Source organism: Sorex araneus, chromosome X, assembly GCF_027595985.1.
Source record: "Sorex araneus isolate mSorAra2 chromosome X, mSorAra2.pri, whole genome shotgun sequence".
NCBI classification, from domain to species: Eukaryota; Metazoa; Chordata; class Mammalia; order Eulipotyphla; family Soricidae; genus Sorex; species Sorex araneus.
The window spans coordinates 245,118,916-245,142,826 of NC_073313.1; positions in this window are offsets into that span (position 1 = coordinate 245,118,916).

Consider the following 23,911-nt stretch of genomic DNA (forward strand, 5'->3'; position numbering starts at 1 on the left):
GATACTGAGATTGGTTCCCACTCCTCTGGCTTCACCGTACATTAATCAGAACTGTTTGCTATGCAAATGTTGTCATACAAAGCAATCATGCCTGTTCCTTAACTGACCTCATGTTTATTTATTACTTCAACTTTTTACTCTCAACCCTGTCCGATTTTTTTTTTCCTCAAGAACACACAACTTTTGTTGCTTCTTAACAACACACAGTACAGTTGTTTTTAATCTATTTGTGCCAAGTATAAATGGAGAAACATCATAACTCTGTCAATCTGCAAGGCAGTGCTTAGTGCATGTGAAGAATATTCCAGCGACTAGTCACACAATCTATTTTCACCCCGGGGTCTTTGTTAGGATGAAGAGGCCCTCCTAATAGCTTAAGGCCACGACACCTTGTTTGGTCTGACTCTGCTACATTAGCTGATAACTAATGGACACTGTCAGCCACAGAACACTAAGCAGGGGGGTGGGGGAAAGAACTATTTTTATTTATATAGCAAAGAAGGTGAAAGTGAAAGATATCCCCAAATTCATTGCTACAGATTTTATCAAGTTTACCTCTCCTTAATAAGTGCAATTAGTGTAGAGGGATTGCATTCATCAAGAAAAACAGTTTAAAAGCCTGTATGCATGGTCACTAATAGCAAACATTTCTTTAACTGACTAATATTATATTGCCACAGGAATTCCCATTTTGTGACTTCTGGTTGAGCAACAGTGGCATCCAGTGGTCAGATAACTGTTTCCAGGATTAGAGAAAGTGTCACAGGCAGTTCAGATGAACTGTACTAAATGCTTCAGATGCATTTAGTCTAAGCAAAGGCATTTGCTAAGAAAAGAATATCAAATACCACCGTTTCCGGAGCAAGCCGAGATCAAGTCTGGGTCATGAGATTTGACTCTAAAGACTACTAAATGCTGACAATTTCCCTAACTGTCCTTAATAATGTCAATTTAGGGTAGCTATTTACAGTCTACTGTGTAGGTGCATGTTAGATTTCATTTGTAACTTGCTATACTAAAATATTTCCATACAATAGGCTAGATACCAATGCCTTAAAAAATACTATGCATTTAACCTATAAAACAATGGCTTAAAATGTGTACTCAATGCTCATTTTATAAAAAATAAAGTGTTCTAATAACCCATCTGTTAAATATGATCCCTAGATATTGTAACTAATCCATTAGATCATTTATATTGTGGTGATATAATAAAGAGTCCTGGACCTAAAAGATTTTTGACCCAGAACTTTCATTTACTGGCAAGCCCAGTAAATCCTCTGAACCCAATGCACTTCAGGGTTTATGAGGTTTAAATGCCATAAATAAAGAGCTTCCAACACAATCCTTGGCCCATGCAAGGTAGGTAATCAATAAAGAAGCAGCAAAGAAAACAAGTTCTGTACCAGACTTCTTGCATTGAATCTGGAACATGCCGGCTGTGTGATCAAGGCAATTTAATTTTCATATTCTGCATTTCAGTTTCTCTCTATATATAGAAAGTGGTAATTATAATAATATAATAATGGTATAATTATAATATCACTAGGCTAATAACTGTCCTAACAAATAGGATATTAATTTTTTTAGAATATTTAATATGTGTCCCGGCCTATATAGAACAGTAAAATATTACCCTCCGCTTAAAGGAGCCATCTTGGTAGTAAAAGGCTTGCTAGCAGCAACAGTGGGAAACACTATAATTCTTCCTTTGTTCTTTCCATATTTGGCCCTGAACTATTTCTAATGCCATCGATATGGTCAATGACATTCAGTTTACAAGTGGTCAAAACTAGATGTGCTTGGTATTGTATGTGGAGATAAAACTTGATCAAAGCAAAGAAATCTCTTCTAAATGGAAGTTTAAAAAGTAGGATGGATTCTTTCAGCTTCAGGAAGAGAAGACGAGATGGAAAGTCGTAGAGGAAAGTTGAAAAAAACCCAAAATTTTAAATGAAATGAAAAATTCACACAGATTATAGATAGAAAATTACAGATTATTATATCTAGAGCTAATTGAACCCCAAATTACTAACTACCCTACTTTTAGGCAAATCTGAGTATTGACCTTATTTTCCACATTTGTTTTACCCTATTATACACACACATATGTATATAATCACAGCAATTAAGAATTGAAAGAAACTTAGATGTGCAAGGACTATATGAAGTGCAGTTACCAGATTCATTGATAGAACTCTTGACATAGCTTTTATTCCCTTTATTGCTACTCACAAATAGCATCTTAGGGAGAAACAAGAAAAGCCTTGGCTTGCAGATTTTCACATCTAAGTGCCTGGAAGAAGATTCTTTGGAGTTTTAGCTGGTAATTTCTTCCTTGGCAAGGCTTTAGATGTTTTCAGCTATTTTTTCTCTTCCTCTTGCATTGTTCTCCCCCATTCTCAGGACAGATTAATGGCCAATTCTCTCCATGTTATATCAAAGAATAAACATTAGAAAGGAAACATTTCTGGAGGCATTATTAAGGTGCTGCCATAGCATGTCAAGTTATAATATGAAGAGTTCTTATCAGTTTGTAATTTAGGTGATTATTTTTTAAAAAGAAGAAGAATAGATCTGGGGCCTGAGAGATAGTATAGTAGGTAAGGTCCTTTCCTAGCTCACACCACACCCAGCCCTGGTTCTATTTTTGACACTCCATATGGTCCCAGAGTGCACTTAGAGTGATCCCTGAAAGCAGAGCTAGGTAAAAGCTCTGAGCTCAGCCACATACGCCTTCCACCCCAAAACTATACCTATTTTGAAAATGAAAATACCTGCCCCCCCCCCAATAATATAACTATTTCATGAGACTGAGAAATAGTACAGCTTGCATAGTGCTGACCTGAGTTTGTTACTTGGCACCCCTAGAGTTTCCCAAGCACTTCCAAGAAGAGATCCCTGAGTGCAGAGCCAGGAGTGAGCCTTGAGCACAGTTGGGTATGAACCCACTAACAAACAAATTAAAATATAATTTTCTTGAAAACCAAAATAGTGCTAAAATACAAACAAGGGTCAGGAATGTGACCCAGAAGTACAGGAGTAGAGCACTCAATCTGTGTGAGGCTCATGGCTCAATTCTTGGCAAAGAAACAGAGGAAAGTGGAAGGGAAAGAAGAAAGGGAAGGGAGGAGAGGGGAGGATAAGAGAGGGGAGAGGAGGAGAGGGGAGGAGAAGACATAAAGGAAGAGAGAAAAAGAAGAAAGAGGGAGAGAAATGAGAAGAGGGGAAAAAAAGGAGAGAAGACTAAGAGAAAAAAGAAGATAAGAGAAAGGAATGATTCAAGATGTCTGTGAATGAGGCCTGTTTGGCTGAAATGCAAGATGTTAAGTGGAGATACATGTGGAACTGGAGGAAACTCATCCCTAAAATTAAGTTTAAGAACTAACCAAGTAGGAACTGACATAGAAGCTACTGAATATAAACTGACGGACCAAAGCACCAGATCCAAATTGTTTGTGCCAAGTTCCAGTAATTATGAGAAAAGAGAGCATCAATTATTTAATTCATTTGATTCAGAAATTAATCTAAAGAGTAACCTGGGACATGTTCAGTAGGAATAGACAGAAAAATTTGTTTGGTAGAATCAAGAGCAAGGAAAGTAGACTTCCCAGAAGGACTATCCTCTTAAGATATCAAAAGCAAGGAAGGAGGTCTTCCCAGCAGGACTTCCCCCTGAGCTATATCACTACTGGGCTGGAGTGAGGGTACAGCAGGCAAGGCTCATGCCTTGCATGAAGCATGCCCTGGTTCAAATTCCTAGACACCCCAGGTGGTGTCCCTAAATCAGCGAGGACTGATTCCTGAGCAGAAAGCCAGTGATAAACACTGAGCACTGCCACATATAGCACTCTAGCACTGTCATCCCATTGTTCATCAATTTGCTCGAGCAGGCACCGGTAACATCTCCATTGTGAGACTTGTTGTTACTGTTTTTGGCATATGGAATATGCCATGAGTAGCTTGCTAGGCTCTGCCTTGTGGGCAAGGTACTCTCAGTAGCTTGCCAGGCTCTGTGAGAGGGGCAGAGGAATTGAACCTGGGTCTACCACATGCAAGGCAAATGCTCTACCTGCCGTGCTATCTCTCCAGTCCACTCCAGGCCAGATGTACCCCCTCCAAAAAAAAATAAAATTAAGAAATAACTGAATATATATCACTCTGGAATGTTTCACTAATGCAAATGCCACCATTTTTTTAACCTTCTGTGTTACAGCTCTCTACATTCTTTATCTATTCAAATATAAATAGCCCATATAAATTCAAATCCAATCAGTAATTCCTAAGAACTTCATGTAAATTGAAGATATCAATAAAGAGAAGAAACTAGAGACATATAAAACTAGGTAGATGTTTATAAGAGTCAGAAAAAACAAGAATATTCAGGAAGTATGATTTCTTATTCAAAATAGTTTTCTAAACTTTCATATCAAATATATAACTGGGCAAGTGCTTTTACCCCATGTTGAACTTTTGGGCAACCTTAATTTTTTTCTCTAGTGGTTAAAACCAGCTTTTCTTCTTCTTCTTCTTCTTCTTCTGTTTTTTCACTAGAAGCTGTTAGAAGGACAGATATATGTAAATACTGATTAAGGACTAACTCTACACATTCGTGCTGGTGCTAAATTGAGTGGGAAGTGAAAGAACAATGACAAAATGGTCCCTGGCATGAGAGATTCCCAATTGAAGTCTATTTCCTTGTCCATATCACCTAGAAGAAAACAGCCACTAACAGCAGCTGCCTTTTACCTAAAACAAAACAGCCATAGAGGAACCTTCAAAAAGGTACACTATCTTTTTGAGATTACTTTGACACTGCAGTTCTAGGAAATCATATGAGATGAAGGCATTTTCTGAGAAGCTAAAACAAAAAACTCAAAATAGAAATCCACTTCCAAAGTCCCTGGTTTTTAAAAATCACAGCACCAATCATTCAGGCGGGGGTGCTGCTTCTGTGTCTTTCATATACAATGGGACCCTATGTCAGAAAACAAAGAAGTAAGTGATCGGCTAAATAAACAGGCATTTCCCTTGTAGTCTCTCTTGAAGGAAAAGTGGTTGTTATTAAGTATGCACTATATTGAATGGAGCAATTCAATGGAAGAGATCCTTATGGTAAATTTTTTTTAAAAAAAGATGCATGTCTTGACTATTTAGAAATAGAACATATTTTCAAGATTGTCTAGATAACAGGTTGTGTGTGGGCTGCCAGCTTGTTTGGGCCTATTAAAACAATCCGTGATTCAGCATTCTTGGAAGAAAAACGGAGATGTAAAAATGCTCCATAAATATTTTCAAAATACAAGAAATGTAAGAACAAATTCTGCTGTCTTTTGTGAAAGAGCTGGGGGAGAGACTGCTTAAAATTATGAGCCTGGGTGTTCTTTTCTGTTCTCTGCCAAAGAGCACAGCTAAAGACCTTGATGTATGATTTGTTTCCCTGTATTTTCTCTCGGTGCTAGAAAGGATCTACAATGGAGACAGTGTTGATATCAGAGGTTATTTTCAGGGTTTCAGGGATGATGTCAGAACAAGTGGTAGAACCACCCTAAGCAACAGTGGGCCTCGAAGTCAGCTGATCCTCATAGCACTTTTTGTCACTTTGTTTACAAAACAATGACTTGCCTATCTTCGAAACAAGAGTGTGTGTTTGTGTCCATGTGTGCTTGTGTGTTTGTTATTGTCTTCGTGTAGGGAAGATTTCTGACACAATGGGGGTGCTTGATAGCTGAGAATAAATATATATCTCATACGTGAATATGAGTGTGTGCTAAGTGTGGCTGAAATAAGACTATTTGGGACTGTGTTATACTGCCAAATGATCAAACATTTAAAAGTAAACGTATAAATAAAAGAGGTGTCTCTTCTGTTTTAAAAAAAATACCATAAAAGATTAGTATGAAAGCCTAACACTGAGCTGCAGAAATTGTACAATAGTTAAGGTGCATACTTTGCATTTTTGAAAAATGCCATAAAAGATTAGTATAAAAACTTAACACTGAGCTGGAGAAATAGTACAATAGTTACAGTGCATACTTTGCATGCAGCTGGCCCATATTTTCTCTCCAATAGCTTAAGGTTCTCTGAACATCACTGGTTATGTTCCTCAGGCTGCTGAGCACTGCTTGGGTGGCTTGCTTGAGACCTGAATTGGCAGGGCCTCAACAGCACTGTGTCCTTGGAACCTCTCCTTTGATGACCAGCTCTGTTAACCTAGAATCTCCTGCATCTCTGGATGTCCCCCCCTCTGAAAACAAAACAAAAAACTCATCACTCTTGAGTTTATCTCCTTAGGAAGCACCTTCTGAGAAAGGTTTAAAATTTAATATTTCCCAAGACGGGAATAAGAGAGATGACCCACTTAAAGGTAGTGTGTGGTATTTTCCAGAGGAGGTTTTGCTTTGTTTTTTTTTTGTTTGGGGGCCACACCCAACAGTGTTCAGGGCTTACTCCTGGCTCTGGATTCAGGGATCTCTCCTGACACTCTGGGACACCACATGGGGTGCTGGGGATTGAACCTGCAAGTGCCCTGCCTACTGTACTATTACTCTGGTCCTGAGAAAGTTTTTGTTGCCTGAGAAGACTGGGTTGTTTTCTAAAGATAAAAACTCAAATAACATCCTGATCAAAGAGTCTAGGATTTAAGAGTATCCTGATTATAATGGGAAACTATACTCATAAGGAACTAATCTATTTAAGAAGTTGGTATTCAATATTAGACACATCGGGCAGTCATAGAACTATGTAGATTATAGATTGATAAGAAGGTAGAATGTGGACTGAGGCCAACATTTGGCACTGGAAAAGGCAAGACTAGAAGTCATGTTCGAGGAATAAATTGTACATTTTGTAATCACCCTGTGGATGATCATTTTTTTCAAGAGTGAAAAAAATCAGTTAGGTGCTAGAAATTATTAGAGAAGGTAGAGCTAGTAATGATGGACTTACACTCAAGTCTTTTAAAGAATAAGGTCAATGTTCTTTTAACCACATCTTAAGGGACTATGCTTTTCTGTCCTCTTATTGTTCAATTTCATGGCTATTTAGAGTCATTTTACACAGTAGTTTCTAAGTAACAAAACCAGAACATCCCAGAATATGGGTGAGGGAGGAACTGACTTTAGTCCTCCATATTCAACCACCAAAGATTCAAATACCCGTGCATGCAGACAAACAATATAAATCACTAATAGAACTGGGATTATTTATGCAACACAAAGCATGTCCTTCAAGAAGTGGGCTGTTCAATAGATATAACATTATATACGTATATATATAGATGTATATATGTATATATAAAACATCTTATCTTGTATGTCTGTGTTTGGGTAGACATATTATCACATATGTTTTCCCTGATCAATACTACTATCATCATAGCCTTGACACTGCTCTGTTTTGTAAACTTTGCACTTTACAAGCTACTAGGATATAATAATAGTAACGCAACAATTGACTATTTCTTACTTGCTATTACATAAAGATATTTTCTTTAGCTAAAAAAATACACATTTTATTCAAGTTTTGTAGAAGGCCTGATCAACTCATTAGCTTACTTCATTTTATGAATCAAGATGATAATTCTGTGAAATTCAAATGATAGAAGTCTTATGTGCAACGTGTACTACAAATTATCAAGGTCAGTTCATTTACTTTACTTCTTATAAATATACCACCCTAGTACCCTGATACCTCTTCAAAATTAAAGAGATTGGATCTGAGAAAAAAGATACAAGATCTAATTTAATAAATATAATTTCCATCCTGATGTGTAAGTAGAATATTTGCGAGTGGGATTGCAGGTGAAAATTTTACCAAAATTACTTTGATAACACAAAGACATGCTCTGTTCATTGTTTGATTTCTTCATTAATAACATGGTAAGACAGATTTGAAAATCATCAGCAATGTTTCTATTGTTAAACAACTTAAGGTTGACATGATTTTGCATAACTGAACATTTTATGTAACAGATTTCCTTAATTGCCTGCAAAAAGGGGAAACATTCACATGATTTTTCTCCCTTATGGTACTAGGTGCTACTGACTTTCTAAACAGCAGCAATCCAGCTCTTCCTTAAAGCCCATTTGATTCTTAAAAACTATAAAACTCTGTGATGAACCTGGAGTACAGGAGGCAAAATTGCACCCTGAGCAAGCACACACCCAGAAAAATAGGTGCTTGACCTTAAGCTCCATTCAGTGTGAATTATAAGCTGTCTTGATTTTGGCGATTTTACTACTACAAGCCATCAAAAAGTACCCAAAGAAAACAATGTATTTGATGTCTTCAAATAATTGCTCAATTCAGTGCAAAATATAACAATTATTCAAATTGTTGAAATCTTTTCAATTATTTCACTCCAAGCTTTTATACCTTTACTTTCCAAATCAAAGAAGCTCATTATATTTAGTACTACAATATCTTTAGCTCATTACTATCAGATTTCGTGTTTGGTCTGAAGTTACATGAAATTAGAACAAAGGTCTTTCCTTTTTATACTTCGAGATCTCATGAATACTTTTCACTCCTCTGTGCCAAGGCTACCACAAGCTATAGCGAATGTCCTCAACACAGTCAAAGAATCCAAACTCATCCAATATTCTGAACATGAAACAAAACTATCTCAATGTACATTTTGCAGCCCCACAGTAAAACCAATTCGCATAATACAGGTACGCACAAAATCACCAAGTGTACAAGTCAAATGCCTCCAAACTAATCAGTCAGCCAAGTAAGAAACTAACCCAATAAACTGCCTGCCCACTCCAACAACAAGACATCCAAAATATTATCTAGAATGAACAAAACAAAGAACTAGACGATTTCCCATTCCCCTAAGTGTATGCTTTTACAATCTGTTCTTTTCTTGATTTGGCTTGCTCTGGCAAACTAACTCATTATTATGTAGTTAGTATATTAATTAGTATATTAATTAGCTGGGAAGAAATATAAATCTTCATTATATCAGATTTCCTCTAATTCCTTATAAGCCTCAGTGAAGCTTCAAGAATTTTCTGAGAGTTACCATAGCAGGCAAGTTGCTTGCCTTGCACAAGGCAGACTGTTCCTCAATACTCTACGTGCTTCCTTGAGCCTCACCGGAAGTGATCCCAGAGAAGAGAAGTCAGAAGTATTCCCTGAGCATCCCTGTGTGTAACCCCAGAACAACAACAGCAACAACAAAAACCCAAAACAGCAACAAAATATGTATCAATTATGAAAATATCAATTTCCATAATGTATAAATCTAGATAGACTCAGAATAAGTACATTAAAAGTGTGTGCATACTCATTCAGCAAGACAGGAAACAAAAAATTTAGATAAAATAGAAAACAATTTTAAAATTTGTATTAACTATTTAATAAGCCTATTTTTAAATTATTTCAATGTTTGCACTGAAGGTAATGTCTGAATTAAACTTTAAAAAAGGAAATTACAATTATACCCACTATGTGGATCTAATTCTTTTCTATTTAATCACCACATGAAAGTCTGGCAACTCATCCAAATCAACTCATTACTACACAAGGTAGCGATTTCAAATCTAATCAGCACAAACCATATTCATTATTCTTAGCATGGAACTTAGTGAATACTCAAGCCAAACTATGAAAAAGCAAAAATATTAAATAAAATGTATTTCCAACCAGAAGTACATTTACAAATTACACATTCTGCTATTGCATATATTCTCACATTATTACACAGGGTCAACACTACCATGAGCTTCTACCAAATCTTTTTCAAATACAACATTTATGAGAAAAAATAACCTGAGCAGAACCACTGAAATGTTTCCTATTTTCCAGAAAAAAAAGCCAAGATGTGTTTTTAAAAACCTCAACCGTGGATATTTATTTTGCTGACCACCAACTTGTTACATTTTATCACTTTGCCTTTTTCCCTTTCTCTAATTACAAAATAGAAACTTACTTGCACCATGCAATGCATTATTTCAACTTTGATGTGCTCCAGGACTGCTTCTCAAACAAATATGAAGGTCTGATAAAGGGACACGGGTGGTAATTGCAAGAATCTGAACATTTTCTTTTCACTTTGAGACTATTACCTTGAATATAGAATAGCTCCATAATTTCTGATCGCTTTAGAGATGGGAATGGTGGCATATCAAGGAGAAATTAAATTTCATCATTTTGGCTTTAACACGTACACTATAAAAGTGACAGCTTGGTGCACTGTAGCTGACAGTTCCCATTAACTAAAAGCTAATGTTGCTGCGTCAGTCCAAACACCGAGTCACGGCCTCTGGCTACAGGAAGGTCCCCTTCATACTAGAATTCTCACACCCCCTTGGGAAAGGAAAGCTATAAATATTTTCCACTGGTTTTCTCCCCAAAGCGATATAATGAATATTTACACATCGGGACCCTTTTCCCACCCCAGATCTTCTTTGGAAACACCTACAAAGATATATTTTATGAGTCTGAGCAAATGATTCAAGCAGGTCCTCATTCCTGTCAAAGTAATGAATGAGCATATAACAATGATAAAATTTCAGTTCTTGAATCATGGTTAAAACACTAGTTATAAGGGTAGGGAACTTGCTTGAAATGATTTTGTAGGGTTTTTTCCCCCTGTTATGAATTACTGATAAAATAATAGGCAAATGTCAGGAAAATTCAGCTGAATATGATGAAACTATAGCATCAGAAATAGTGGGTGTGGCTTATGTAATATTTTGAAGGACACCTTAAAAATGTACCATTTTAAAATTGCTTCAAGAGCCAGAGAGATAGCACGATGGCTATTGTGCTTGCCTCGCACGCGGCCAATCCGGGTTCAATCCCATGAATTTCATATTTTCCCCTAAACCTCATTAGGAATGACTCCTGAGTGTAGAGTCAGGAGTAAGCCCTCAGCATCATGAAGTGTGACCCCAAAACAAAAATAAACGCATACACACACACACACACACACACACTTAATTCTAAATGATTGAGGCGGGAATTTTAGTTCAGGAGACTATTGAAAGAAAAATCATTGTATTTTCAAGTGTTTATTTAACACATCTCTTGAATATTTTTTTTTGTCTATAGGTGTTGTGTTTGTATGTGCATGTCGTAGAAGGGAAAGGGGAGGACGGTGGTACAAAGAAACTGTCACTATTTACAAAGTCTTCAAAATAGAGTTGCAGGTCACAAATTTAAGGATTACCTAAACTACCAAATATAGTTAGCAAATATCCACGCTATGTAAATTGCTCAAGAGCACAAAGTACATTTGAACCAAATATAATTAGGTGAGGGAGCTTCATACCTTCTAAGAAGGATTTATAGAGACAGAACCATGAAAAGTGAATGTAAACTGGTGAATGTAAATAGAACTGATGAATGAACAAAAAAACTGATGCCACCATTCAAAGCCCAGGGCTGATGCTATGTGTGTATAACTACATATGGCATGATTGGCATATTTGAATCCTGAAAGATATTTTGAAATGCAAGAAGGTGAAAAAGCACCTAAGTGTCAGGTCATGAAGGGGCTTGAGAGAATTTTGGGATTGATCAGGTAGGAGGAGGAGGAAACTGAAGGGGTAGAAGCAGGCAGCGTTTTGTAATATTTTAATTTTAGAAAGAGTCCCTGAACAGCAGAATTGAAAATGGATTAGAGGGGAGTGACAATAGCAATCTTGAGTTCAGTTTTTAATTATCATAATCAAGGGCAATGCATAATGAAGGAACTAATTCAAAAGAGACTGGAGAGAATCTACAGAACCAATACCATGGTTAGAATAGGAATGGATTGAAAAGAGGGAAAAGTTAAGTTTAAATTGAAGGCATGACATAGGTAACTATAGCACTGCACTGTCGTAGCACTGTCATCCCACTGTTCATTGATTCACTCAAGCGGGCACCAGTAACATCTCCATTGTGAGAATTGTTGTTACTATTTTTGTCCTATTGAATATGCCACGGGTAGCTTGCCAGGCTCTGCTGTGCAGGCAGCATACTCTCGGTAGCTTGCTGGGCTCTCCAAGAGAGACGGAGGAATAGAATTCAGTTTGGCCGCATGCAAGGCAAATGCCCTACCTGCTGTGCTATTGCTCCAGTCCATTGGTGTAGGTAACTATACCAATGAAATATCTTTATTATTATGTATTAGCTCTATGCTATACTATTTATTATAAATATATGAATTTATCTTATATATACATATAGGAAATTACATTTCTATAGAAATAAAATTGACTCTCAGTTGAGGTTGATTTATAAAATATATATCTGATCTTTTCAGAAATCCCACATTGATTTATATGTTGATTGTCTGTATATAATTCTATAAGTCTTAATTATATCACTTATAACAACATATTGCAACTTAATGTTTATATCTCATCTAATTTATTAATTTTGGTAATGAATTCATTTATTATTTGGGGGTACATCTAGGCATGTTCAGGATATACTCCTACTCAATGCTTAAGGACACACCTGGAAGGGCTCAGGGGACTGGGGATCAAATTTTGTCAGCTGCATGCAAGGCAAGCACCCAATGTACTATCTTTATGATCCTTCATTTATTCCTAAACATATATTTTAAATATATATTTTATGTTCTATGCAGTCTTTCTGCTGGGAGTTTTCAGTGAAAATTATAATTATAATATTGTTCTCCTAATATTGTCCCCTAAACATTCAGTTTAACAGGAAAAACAGAGCATAAGTGCTTGCTAAATTTTTAGAGACAGATTTGGGGAGAATACAAAATCTTTCAAGGAAGTCTAGCCAAGATCTAGCTATAACTGAAATGCCAACAACAGAAGAGCAGGTAAAGATCTGATACACACATGTGTGTGTCTGCACACACACACACACAGGTACAGATATACATACACTACAGAGAGTTACTGTTACTTTCTGGTGGGCATGGTGTGGCAAAATTGTATCCATGAAGGATACTAGCACTTATAGTCCTGTAATCCTATGCTATCTCAATAAAAATAAAAGTAAACGTAAAACCAAACAAAAAATCCAATAATTGTATGTAGGCTCTGACCCTTCAAGAGATACTTAGAGGGTACAGAGTTATTGTCAGAAACTTGCAACCATTTGAGAGGACTTGTTTGCTGGCTCTAGGCAGTCATAGGGGGTGAAGCAACAAGGCCACACCCAGGGATCTCCAGGGATATAGACAGTGATGCTCTGGGGAGCACAGACTGCAAGATCTTTTGCATGAAAAGCATGTACCTTAGTCCCTGTATTCTTTCTTAGATTCCTAACCCTCTACTTAGAGGGTAAATTATGTCAGGAAGAAGAGCTTGTAAATGAAAATTGAAAAAAAAAACAGAAAGGAAAACTCTATAACAGGAAACAGCACAAAGTGACTTTTGAACTCAGGGACATAGAACGATGTCAAATGTTAAAAAAAAAAAAAAAGGTCAGTGAAGGATGGTGCCTCAAGAGTACAAATTAGACCGAATATGGGGTCTAATTTTGGTCTCCATGAACTTTATTCCTGTAGATTATGTGTGTGGGATTAATCTAATCATGATTTCCCCTGAAATGGAAGGTCTTTTTTGGCACGGGAAAGGATGACAGAGTCCAAAGAAAGTATTTCAAATACTGTAGTTCTTGACATGAAAGGGGTATGTGTTCCAGCTAATGGAACCTTAGTTCTACAGCAAGAATAAACTAAATTCAATAGTCTGGACCTGAAGAGGCTGCGGAGCTAGTCTGGGAATTAAGGCACTTGCCTTTCTTGCACCAAGCCCTGATTCTATCCTGATACCATGTACAGTTCCTCAGTGCTACCACATGACACTCTTGAGCACGATTGAACTAGAAAGAGCCCCTGAGCTCCACTGGGTGGGCTCCAGCCCCATTCCCCAAAAATAAAATCTACATTAAACTTTACTTGGACATTAAATCGTTCCTGGAAAATTTAGATAAGTGGTCATCCTAAGTGACTTCTTGAGGACCCAGATGACCCAATCTAGTGTTGGTCTTGCTGCACTTCTCTTCATGAAATGGAGAAATAATGTCTTTGTGTGGTTTGAAGTAACGAAGTTTTCAGTGATTTGCAAGAACAGTGACCTAGGAAAGGCAGTAGTGAAAGGATATATATGGGCTTCCCCTAGAATGTTCTGAATCCTGGACTTGATGTCATCTCTTATAGGGAAAGAGAGCCAGTACAGTTGCTCAGACTTGGAGTCTTCTAATTAAGCAGAACTTTTTCTCATATACTGTGTACACATGATTTTTTTGCACCTGGCTTTCCCCACAAATATATGTGTCCTCCTCCTGATGAAAGTAAAGGAAGCTCAGATTGCCATATAAGTCATGCATACATTCCAACAACCTGCTCTGGCTCTCAGGAAGGACTGCTTTCCACAGGCCTATGCCATGCACTAAATGGTTTGATCTTTATGATCTTTTCTTGCTTGTGAGTAAGACATTGTTCAGAACCTTGGGTAACTAAAGAGGATGCAGTGGGCACAGTCTGTGAGCTCCTAAGGCAGTCACATTGCTATGATAGTTGTGGTTCTCCATCTACCCTGGGCTCCATCTCCATCTACTGGAGCTCCTGTCTCTGCAACACTGTGTTGGTAACTTGACCAGGCAAAGGGATAACCAGGCACTATAAAACATTACTGGCCATGATGGAGTGGTTGTGCTCTCTCCGCCCACTCCAAATGAAACCCTAGTGGCCCTGAGCTTCCAGAAGCAAAACCCAGGTATGTGGACTAAGACTCCAGGCCACACGACCACAGTGGAGATGGGCTGTCCCTTCCCATCTCTCTGCCCACTGGGATAATGACTGTCTCGCTCATGATCTGCTTCTGGACCCCATGTCAGCACATCAACAGCTTTGATCCCGAGACTCCCAAATGAATCTCAAAATGAATTAGCTCCCTACAGAGATGTCTCTGGACCCCAACCATGAACAATTTTAGAATTCTAGAAGACCGCTCATGATAGTCATAGTAATCAATAGTAAATAAATTATCTAGCATCTGCCTCTGGCAGGCAGGCTTGAACGATGGTGGGAAAATTCAAAATAATGGTGCAGGGAGGTGTTGAAATATTGGGGTGGGATTAGTGTTGAAATATTGGGTGTAATCAATTAATGTGAGCAACCTTATGAAAATAAACTTTCAAAAGACAATACTGGCCTTGTCTTGAGGGTATCTCTGTCAGATCATCCTTTGAATGCGGGCAGAGGATAGGACAAGCACTCACAAACACCAGAACAGGTTGCCATCATTCAATCCAGTGAAAACCTGAATAGAACCAAGAGGCATAAAGACGGATGAATTTTCTCTTTCTATTTGAGCTGGGAAATCGATCTTTTGTCATTTGAGGTCTGTGCCTCAGGTTTTCATGCTATGGGACTTGAACCAAGTAACACCACTAGAAATATTGATTCTCCAGCATGCCGAAGAGTATCAGAGGAGTTGACAATTTCCGTTATCATATGAGTCAATTCCTATGTAATTTCTTGTTATATTTAATTCTACTTTTCCAGATGGGCTGGAGCAATAGCACAGCGGATAGGGCGTTTGCCTTGCATGCGGCCAACCTGGGTTGGATTCTTCCACCCCTCTTGTAGAGGCCGGCAAGCTACCAAGATTTTCTTGCCCACATAGCAGAGTATGGCAAGCTACCTGTGGCATATTTGATATGCCAAAAACAGCAACAAGTCTCACAATGGAGACATTACTGGTGCCCGCTTGAGCAAATCGATGAGCAATGGGATAATAGTGACAGTGACAGTGACTTTTCCAGATAAAATGTATCAATATAGTCAGCTACTATGAATCAATAGAGGGGAGAAGCAAGGAAAATACTAGGTAATGTAATAGGAATTTATATTACGTTAAGCAGGTATAAATGATGTAGAAGTAGTGGATGATACGACCTTTATAATTACCATAGTTTTACTAGTTTCCACTGTGTTCCATATTATTTGGTGATAAAATTTATAAAGGTAATTTGTTGAATTATGTTCATTTCTTAAAATAAATACAATTCACTAAGCCATATCATTTGTATATTTGATAAATATCCCTAATCTATCTCCAAATAATAAAGAATCTAAATCTAAGAGGCTCAAGACCAGTCAACAAAGGTCAAAATATATTTTTAAGTACTCTGCATTTACTATATACTTGATACGTATCAAAAGTTTTTAAAAAGACAACTTCAAAATCCCTTCCTACAAATAAATATAGAAAAATAATTCTGTGATGGGCTTATTACTTTTTTCAGTCTATTTCTACTTGAATTCCTACTCATTTCAAAATTACATTTAAATTTTTAAAACTCTGGGACAGTATTTTGGAAAACATTACTGGTACCCGCTCGAGAAAATCAATGAGCAATGGGATGACAGTGATAAAGAGGATAGAATTTCAACCTAAATTTGAAATTAAAAGTCAACATCAAAGATTGGCAGAATGACACCAATTCTGAAACATGTTTTCTTTTTTCTTAGAATGTATACACAGATATATGAATTTGTATGTTTACAGAATTGTTACAGATGTGTATATATATAATGCCTTAGTAAAACAACATGCTGAAGAAAATATTTTGATTTGTTTTAAGATTTGATGTAAGTAACTCTAGATTTAATAGGCATTCTATATCTGTGTGAAACATGGGAAACTTGAAGTGATATAAAACTTGAAATATTATTTGTAGATAGTCATGCAGTTATGAAATACTTTTCTCAAAATAGGCTGTGCAAATTTCATTCAAATTTAAACAATCCTTAATTAATAGAAACAAGTATACTAAACTGATATATAAAAACATAAGATATTATCATGTACACATAGAACTGTAACTATTATTTGATTTTTTTTATTAATATGGAAGTACTGCTGTAATTTGATATTTTTAAAGTTTATTTGTTATGCCATAGCAGCATGACTGAAAATATGTTACTTTGCTTGACTTAAGGAAAAATGACAAATTCAAAAATATTTTGCATTCTTAAAAAGATAGTTGAAGTTATTGATTTAGGTCATACACATGATGTATTTGGTAATTTTATTTTATTAATGCAAATCATTAAAAGAAAAGTTGCCATTTTACTTTTTCTAAATAATGCAGAAAATTTTGTATAAATACCATAATCCAAAACAGAAGGGAATACAAATGCTGTTTAGATGCTCTGATCTGATTTGCTATTGAAAATCCCTCTGACTAGACAACAACTCTCTCTCCTCATGCCCTCTCTCACTCTCCCTCTCTTTCCCCCTCCTTTTCCCTTCTTTCTGCTTTAACAAAAGCATCATTGTAAAGAGCCTATGGAAAATATAATGTCTTTAGCTTTCAATATACAGATATACTTTTGTCCTTGAAGAAAAATAGGAAAAATAATTTGACACATAAAACACACTGTGATTTAAACTAAAAATAAATTTGACAGACACATCTGCTATACTCTTGTCTTTATATCCTTTTGATTGACTTATTCCTTGTTTGTGTGCCTCTTCATTAAAAATCTAATATAAAAACATGACTTTAATATTATCAATGAGAACCACTACTGCCACCACTTGCAAAAAATGTAAATTTCTAGATGGCTTTTTATTTTAATTCCTACATGATATTAAATAGATTATTATTCCTCCACACATAAAACCATTGCAGTCAACACTAAGCTTACTAATAATCATCTTGTATTTTTATTGAAAAATTTCATAAGAAATGGTACCTTTTAGATGAAAACCCATCATAAACACATATAAGGTCTCTCACATTTCATCCAAGAATAAAAATATAACCAAGCCAACTCATTTGCATCGTAATCTAATTTTTAAATTACTTTATCAGTGCAATAACACATTCAATAGAGCTTTTGTCTTATTGATGAAAAGAGAATCCACTTGGTGAGGGAGTACATAACATTTTTTAATTAAATTTGTGTTATTATTGTCCTTACACTCAAAGGTCCAGGTGATGGCAATGTTCCATAGAGGAAAATAATATTGCTATAATAACAGCAATAATCATAAAAATTTAATAACATTTTCTCTGAGACATGATGACATAATAATAAATATGCAACCATTATTTAGGTACTTTATAGGAGAAGAGTTAATAAGAGCATTAACTAAAGAGAAGATACTTTTAAAATTTGAGTACAAGGAGAAGGAGCTCCATATAGCTAGTTGTTATTAACTAGGGGAACAGATATATTTTATATACAAAGATAAATAACAGCAACGTGGTAAAATATGACATGTTTGTAAGTAAGATTGTAAGATAAATATTTGAGATATCTTTGAAAAGAAGGGGGGGAGCCAGTCTTGACAGGAAGGGAGACAGCTGTAGAACTGTATGTAAGGTGATCAGAATAGATTAGGAAATACCAATTCAAATATGAGGCTTGTGGGAACTTACCTTGCAAAAGAGAGCTGTGGTAGACTGTGGAATATTTGAAATGTCTAACCAAGAAAAAGGAGCATATGGGCTGGGAATGTGGATATGAGTCTAAGAGGATTTCAATGGGAATTTAATGGAACTGAAAGAGAACAAAGTCCCATCATTCTATCTTCTAGAAAAATATAGATTCTATGACTGAAAGTGTCAAAAATGATGTCACAGATTTAAGCTGAGTGACAGAGAAAATAAAATCACTTTTCTCTAAAAATTTCTCAAGGGGCTGGAGTGATAACACAGAAGGTAGGGCGTTTGCCTTGCACGTGACCCACCAGGGTTCTATTCCCAGCATCCCATATGGTCCCCCGAGCACCACCAGAAGTAATTCCTGAGTGCAAAGCCAGGAATAACCCTTGTGCATTGCCGAGTGTGACCCTCCAAAACAAACCATAAAAAAATAAAAAACAAAAATAAAAAATAAAGTTAATAAAAAATTTTAAAAATTAAAAAAAAATTCTCAAGTGTCTCTTCCCAAGTTACAATTAGAAGATGGTAGTGATAGAAACCACTGAAAGTTCAAAGTTGGGGGGAGTGAAATCATTCTGTAATACCATATATTAGCTATATACATACATTACATTTTATATAACGCTTAAAGTATAGAATTCTATGTATTTCTTAGAGTTTGACTACTCTGTACATTTTAACAGTTTTTGAGCACTAAATCAAATATTTGAAAGTAAAACAATAAAGACCATTACACCATAATTAAAATATTGTAGGAAACATTTTAGGGGCCAAGAGATAGTACAGTGGGTAATACATAGGCTTTGCATGTGGTCCAACTGGGTTCAATCCCTGGAAGCGCAATGATTCCCCCAAGCACCAGCAGCAGTGATTTCTGAGTACAGAGGCAAGAATAAATCTTAAAGCACTGCCCCAAAAGCGAACAAACAAACAAACAAACAAAAACCCTCAGAGCTGGAAAGATAATACAGCTAGTAAGGCACTTGTCTTGCAAACTTCCAAACTAGATCCTAAATGGTTCCCCAAGCCCATCAGGAGTGATCCTTTAGTGCTAAGCCAGGAATAAGCCTGAGCACAGCTGGTATGTCCCCCAAATAAACAGACATAAAAAAAAATTAATAGGAAAGGAGAGGGGAAAAGATTCTTTTAGGAGCATGATCTTAAGAACAAAGAATAGTGTTGCAAGCAAATAAATAATTAATTTTTTTTTAATTTTTGTGCCTCACCTGGCAATTCTCCTGGATTACCCCGGCTCTGTGCAGAGGAATCATTTTTAGAAGGGCTCGTGGGACCATATGGGGTGCCAGGGATAGAACCTGGGTTATATGTGTGCAAGGCAAGTGCTCTATCTGCTGTACTGTCACCCTAGCCCCCACAAATTAAAATTTAAAGAGTGACAACAACCATTCTAGATCTAAACAATAAAAAACTCATTCCAATGAAAAACAACAAAGTTCAGGTAATCAATGTTAAACCTATGAACATTGCAAGATAAGGTATTGGGACAAGAGTTAAACACCAGTTAAGCAATCAGATTTAAATAATAATTACTGATAAGATAGTCCAGAAAAGCATATGCTATCCATAGTGTAACCAGTTAATCTTTAGCCTGTCACTGAACCTGAAATAATATGAAACTCCTTATCTTTGAGTGTAATAGAAAACATTACATAGGAGAAAGTACCATGAGAAAAATAAGAGCTTAAATTATGGTCAAAGAATTCTACATACATCTTTTGATGAGAATATGCCTACTATAATTCAATATTTTTTGCATGGAGTTTCTCAAGGCTTAGATTTAGCCTAGCTTTAAATGCAGTGCACTTGAGATGTTCTTTTTGTACTGTTTGAACATAGAAGTAAATGACTGACCTGTTGTAAAGAACCGCACCATACCACCCCAAATTAAAAACCTTACACAATACCATGTAAAATAACTTAGGCATTGATTGTTAATGTGAATAAAATATATGTAAAGTGAGTAAATATCATCCATTCGAAAATATTGTAGCAGTGTTCTCAGACGACTTAAAAATGTCATGACCCCCCCCCCCCTCTCTCTCTCTCTCTCTTTCTTCCTAGGTGCTTCTGTACTAATCACAAATTACCTACTTCTGCTGAGGTTAAGAAGTTGTTCAGTAAATGTTTATTGAGTAAATGAATGTCCATGTGACTCAAATATGCAAAAGGAGTGACGACGGTTGTAATCTTAAAAATTAAAGGAAAAGGCTTCCAGAAATACTCACTTTTGCATCTGTGGAGAGAATAGCATTGACAACGTGCTAAGCCCTTGTGGAGGTCAGATGGAAACGAACTTTGCCACCCTTTCTTTTCTGACAGATCTGAGCGCATGAAGTTATTGCCAGCCTGCTTTATCATTTTAATTCACACTTCCTCAGGATGGCCAATTTTTTTTTTAATGCCAAGCACTCTAGATTTCTTGTTTTTGGTCTCTATTACCTGCCTTAATGTTTTTTTTTCCCTCTGTGACATCCATCTTCTGGAAAGCTAGCTCCTCTGATGTTAATGGAGTGTTTAAAATATGATAGACACATTATATTTATTTGCTTCATATTTATTTAACCAATTTTTGGAGCTGGGGGTTCCTCCCAAGCTGGGTTCAGGGGGCCTGGGGTCAACTCCTGCCAACCAAGCTGTAGGTTCAACACCAGAACCTGAGGATATAACGCTGCTTAGGCGCTTTTGTGCTGTTGCCTGGATTTACTGAGTCAGGGAACTCTAGAATTGCATCCTGACTTGTTTGAGACCCAGGGTGATGCCTGGTGCTATACTCTGTGGCCTTGGTCTCATGCAGTGCATGTGCCTTAACACCCACAACTATCTCTCTGGTCCCTCATTTAACCTTCTACTAACAAGATCATGTTTTAACTTCAGAGAAGAAAAAAGAAACAATAAAAAGGCTGGGTTCACTTTTAGAACTGCAGAAACATTAAAATATTCCTAAAGTTACGTGAATGTGTCTTGTCTCAGGAACCAGGGATGGTCCTGGTTCACTCTACATAGTACATATTATACATGCACACATATACATAGTATATGCTATATTATACACATATGGAAGTAGAACCCTGGCCACGAGAAATGTCAAACATTTCAGGGTATGTAGATATTACATATTTAAATACATTTTATCGATCAAGTCAACATTTTATTAATCAAGGTAATTTTAAATGTTATAATTTCATCTTTCTTAGGTTAAGATCAGAAAAGGAAAAAAGAATTGAAAAATCACCTAACAACTACCTATTCACTACCTAATCCTGACCTGCAGTTAGTTAGGTACTTATATATACATAAGTCTCTTCTGGGTTTAGCTTGATTTAGCGGCATTAATAGGTAAAAGTCTATGCAAATATTTCTACTGGATCTTGCCAAATGGAAGTAGCACAAAACTGGACCTATTAGAACAATGATCTTTTCCAAACTCAATTTCTTCAAATTTACAATTGAAACTTTAACAACTATTTCCTTTGTTTCTTCAAGCTCACAATTGAATTTGTAATATCTCTTTTCCTTCTTTAAGCTCAGAGTCCTGAAAATTCAGTTTTCTCAGATTATCATGAGAAGCTTATGTTTTCTTTACATGATATCTAGCTTCTTGATTGTCTGGTTTAAGATATAAGAATAAAAAATGGCATGAACCCTCATTATGAACTTTTACATCAGTTCATTTTCTACCAAATAAAAATAAGTTAATATAATAGCTTAGATCTTTCTGACGCAAAGATTGAATTTCGAATTATTTTTGAGGACATATTTCAAACAATATAATTCCAAGTTAAATGTATAGTGTGGCAGAGTCCAGTGATACCTCAATCAGGTATCGGTAGTTGGTTTTCTCTGTAGTCTTTTCGTCAGGCTGATTAAAACTTAACAAGTTACAAATCTTTTTTGTAAACTGATCTTTGAAATAACAGACAAACTTGCGGGATCTTATCCTTAAAATCTCTTTGCTCAGCTCTTCACCTTTTTTTTTTCTTTTATCTTTCATTTCTTCCACCTGCCCTGCCCCCAGCTTCTAACAAGATCTGAGCTGGCAAAGAACTGTCCTAGGATGGGGCAGCACTGTCCCCTAGTGGACAAATGATATACCAAACTCGCTGAACAAAAGGGAGAGCTCTCTCATTGTCTTAAATAAAACAGTTCAATAGTGGAGTTTTCGTGCCTTGATGCGTCTATTTCCAAACTGTGCCTGAATGCCATTAGCTTTTGAAATAGTAATGGCTGGCGCATGATACCAATTGTTTAGCTATGACTTTATAAGGCAAATGAAATTTTAAAATGTCGATTTAGACTTCAATGCAGATATAAAACATGTTACTATGACATTGTTGGATCACTGAAGTCAGTACTTAGATTCCCATGCCCCAACTGCTTTATGACAGTCATTTAGATGTAGGTTAAATGTCCAGTCCCCATATCCCTAATAGTGCATATCCCTCTTAAGTTTTAAAACATCATTTCTTTTTCATTAGAGCACTTATCACTGTAAAAAATAATTCTCAGAGGACTTGTACATTTTAAATTTTTTAGGGAGATTAATGGTCTTCACCAAAAGCACATTTTCACTGATGTGAAAATATTTCTTAAGTTACTGAATATTAGTAGAAATGAGGACTTAGATGTATTATCTTTTAAAAAAAAGATATTCCAGGTAACATTATTATTTCTTAATAAAAAATACTGCACTATGTCTATTTTGCCTCTGGAGTTAAATATTCATATTTATGCAAAGTTTTATGTGTTTCTTTCATAAAAACAATGAATAACGGAAAAAAGAAAATGGTGGTATTTGTCAAAATAATATCCCTTTGCAAACACTCAGTAGAAAAACTTTGAAAATTTTGTCATAGGATCAGAATGATGACATGTATATTTTAAAACTAGATTCATATATGGTTTCTGCAAGTCTCAACTAAATGATTCTATCGCCGGGGACGGAATTTCTGGGGGCTCAAAGTACAGGAACGTGGAGGCTACGTGGAGCACTGTGGCTCACCTAGAAAGAGGTGTCACTCTTGGTAGTCCTCAAAGGATCATGAGAAACTGGGGATCAAATCTGCGGTTCCACTTGCAAAGCATAGGCTTCAGCATCTTTTGGTTTGTTTTTTGGATCACACACCTCTGTGCTCAGGGCTTACTCTCAGCTCTGTGTTCAGGGATCACTTCTGGCGGAGCTTGGGGTACCCTAAGTGGTGATGCAGATGCAACCTGTGTCTGATGCATGCCAGGAAAGTGCCCAACCAGCTGCACTGTGGCACCACCCCAAGAGGCTCCAGCCATTTAGGCCAGAAGCCCACAGCCCACATGAGGCTATGTCTTATTGAAAGATCATTTATCAATTGGGAAAAAGAAACAAACATACATACAGAAAAATGTCTAGGCCATTAATAACCTATTTGGGTTGAAACTTCAAATAATAATTCTTAAACTGCTTGGTATTTAAAGTTAGAGAATTGTTATCTTATGTTTAATAACAGCTTCAAATCTTAAAAAAAAGAAACAA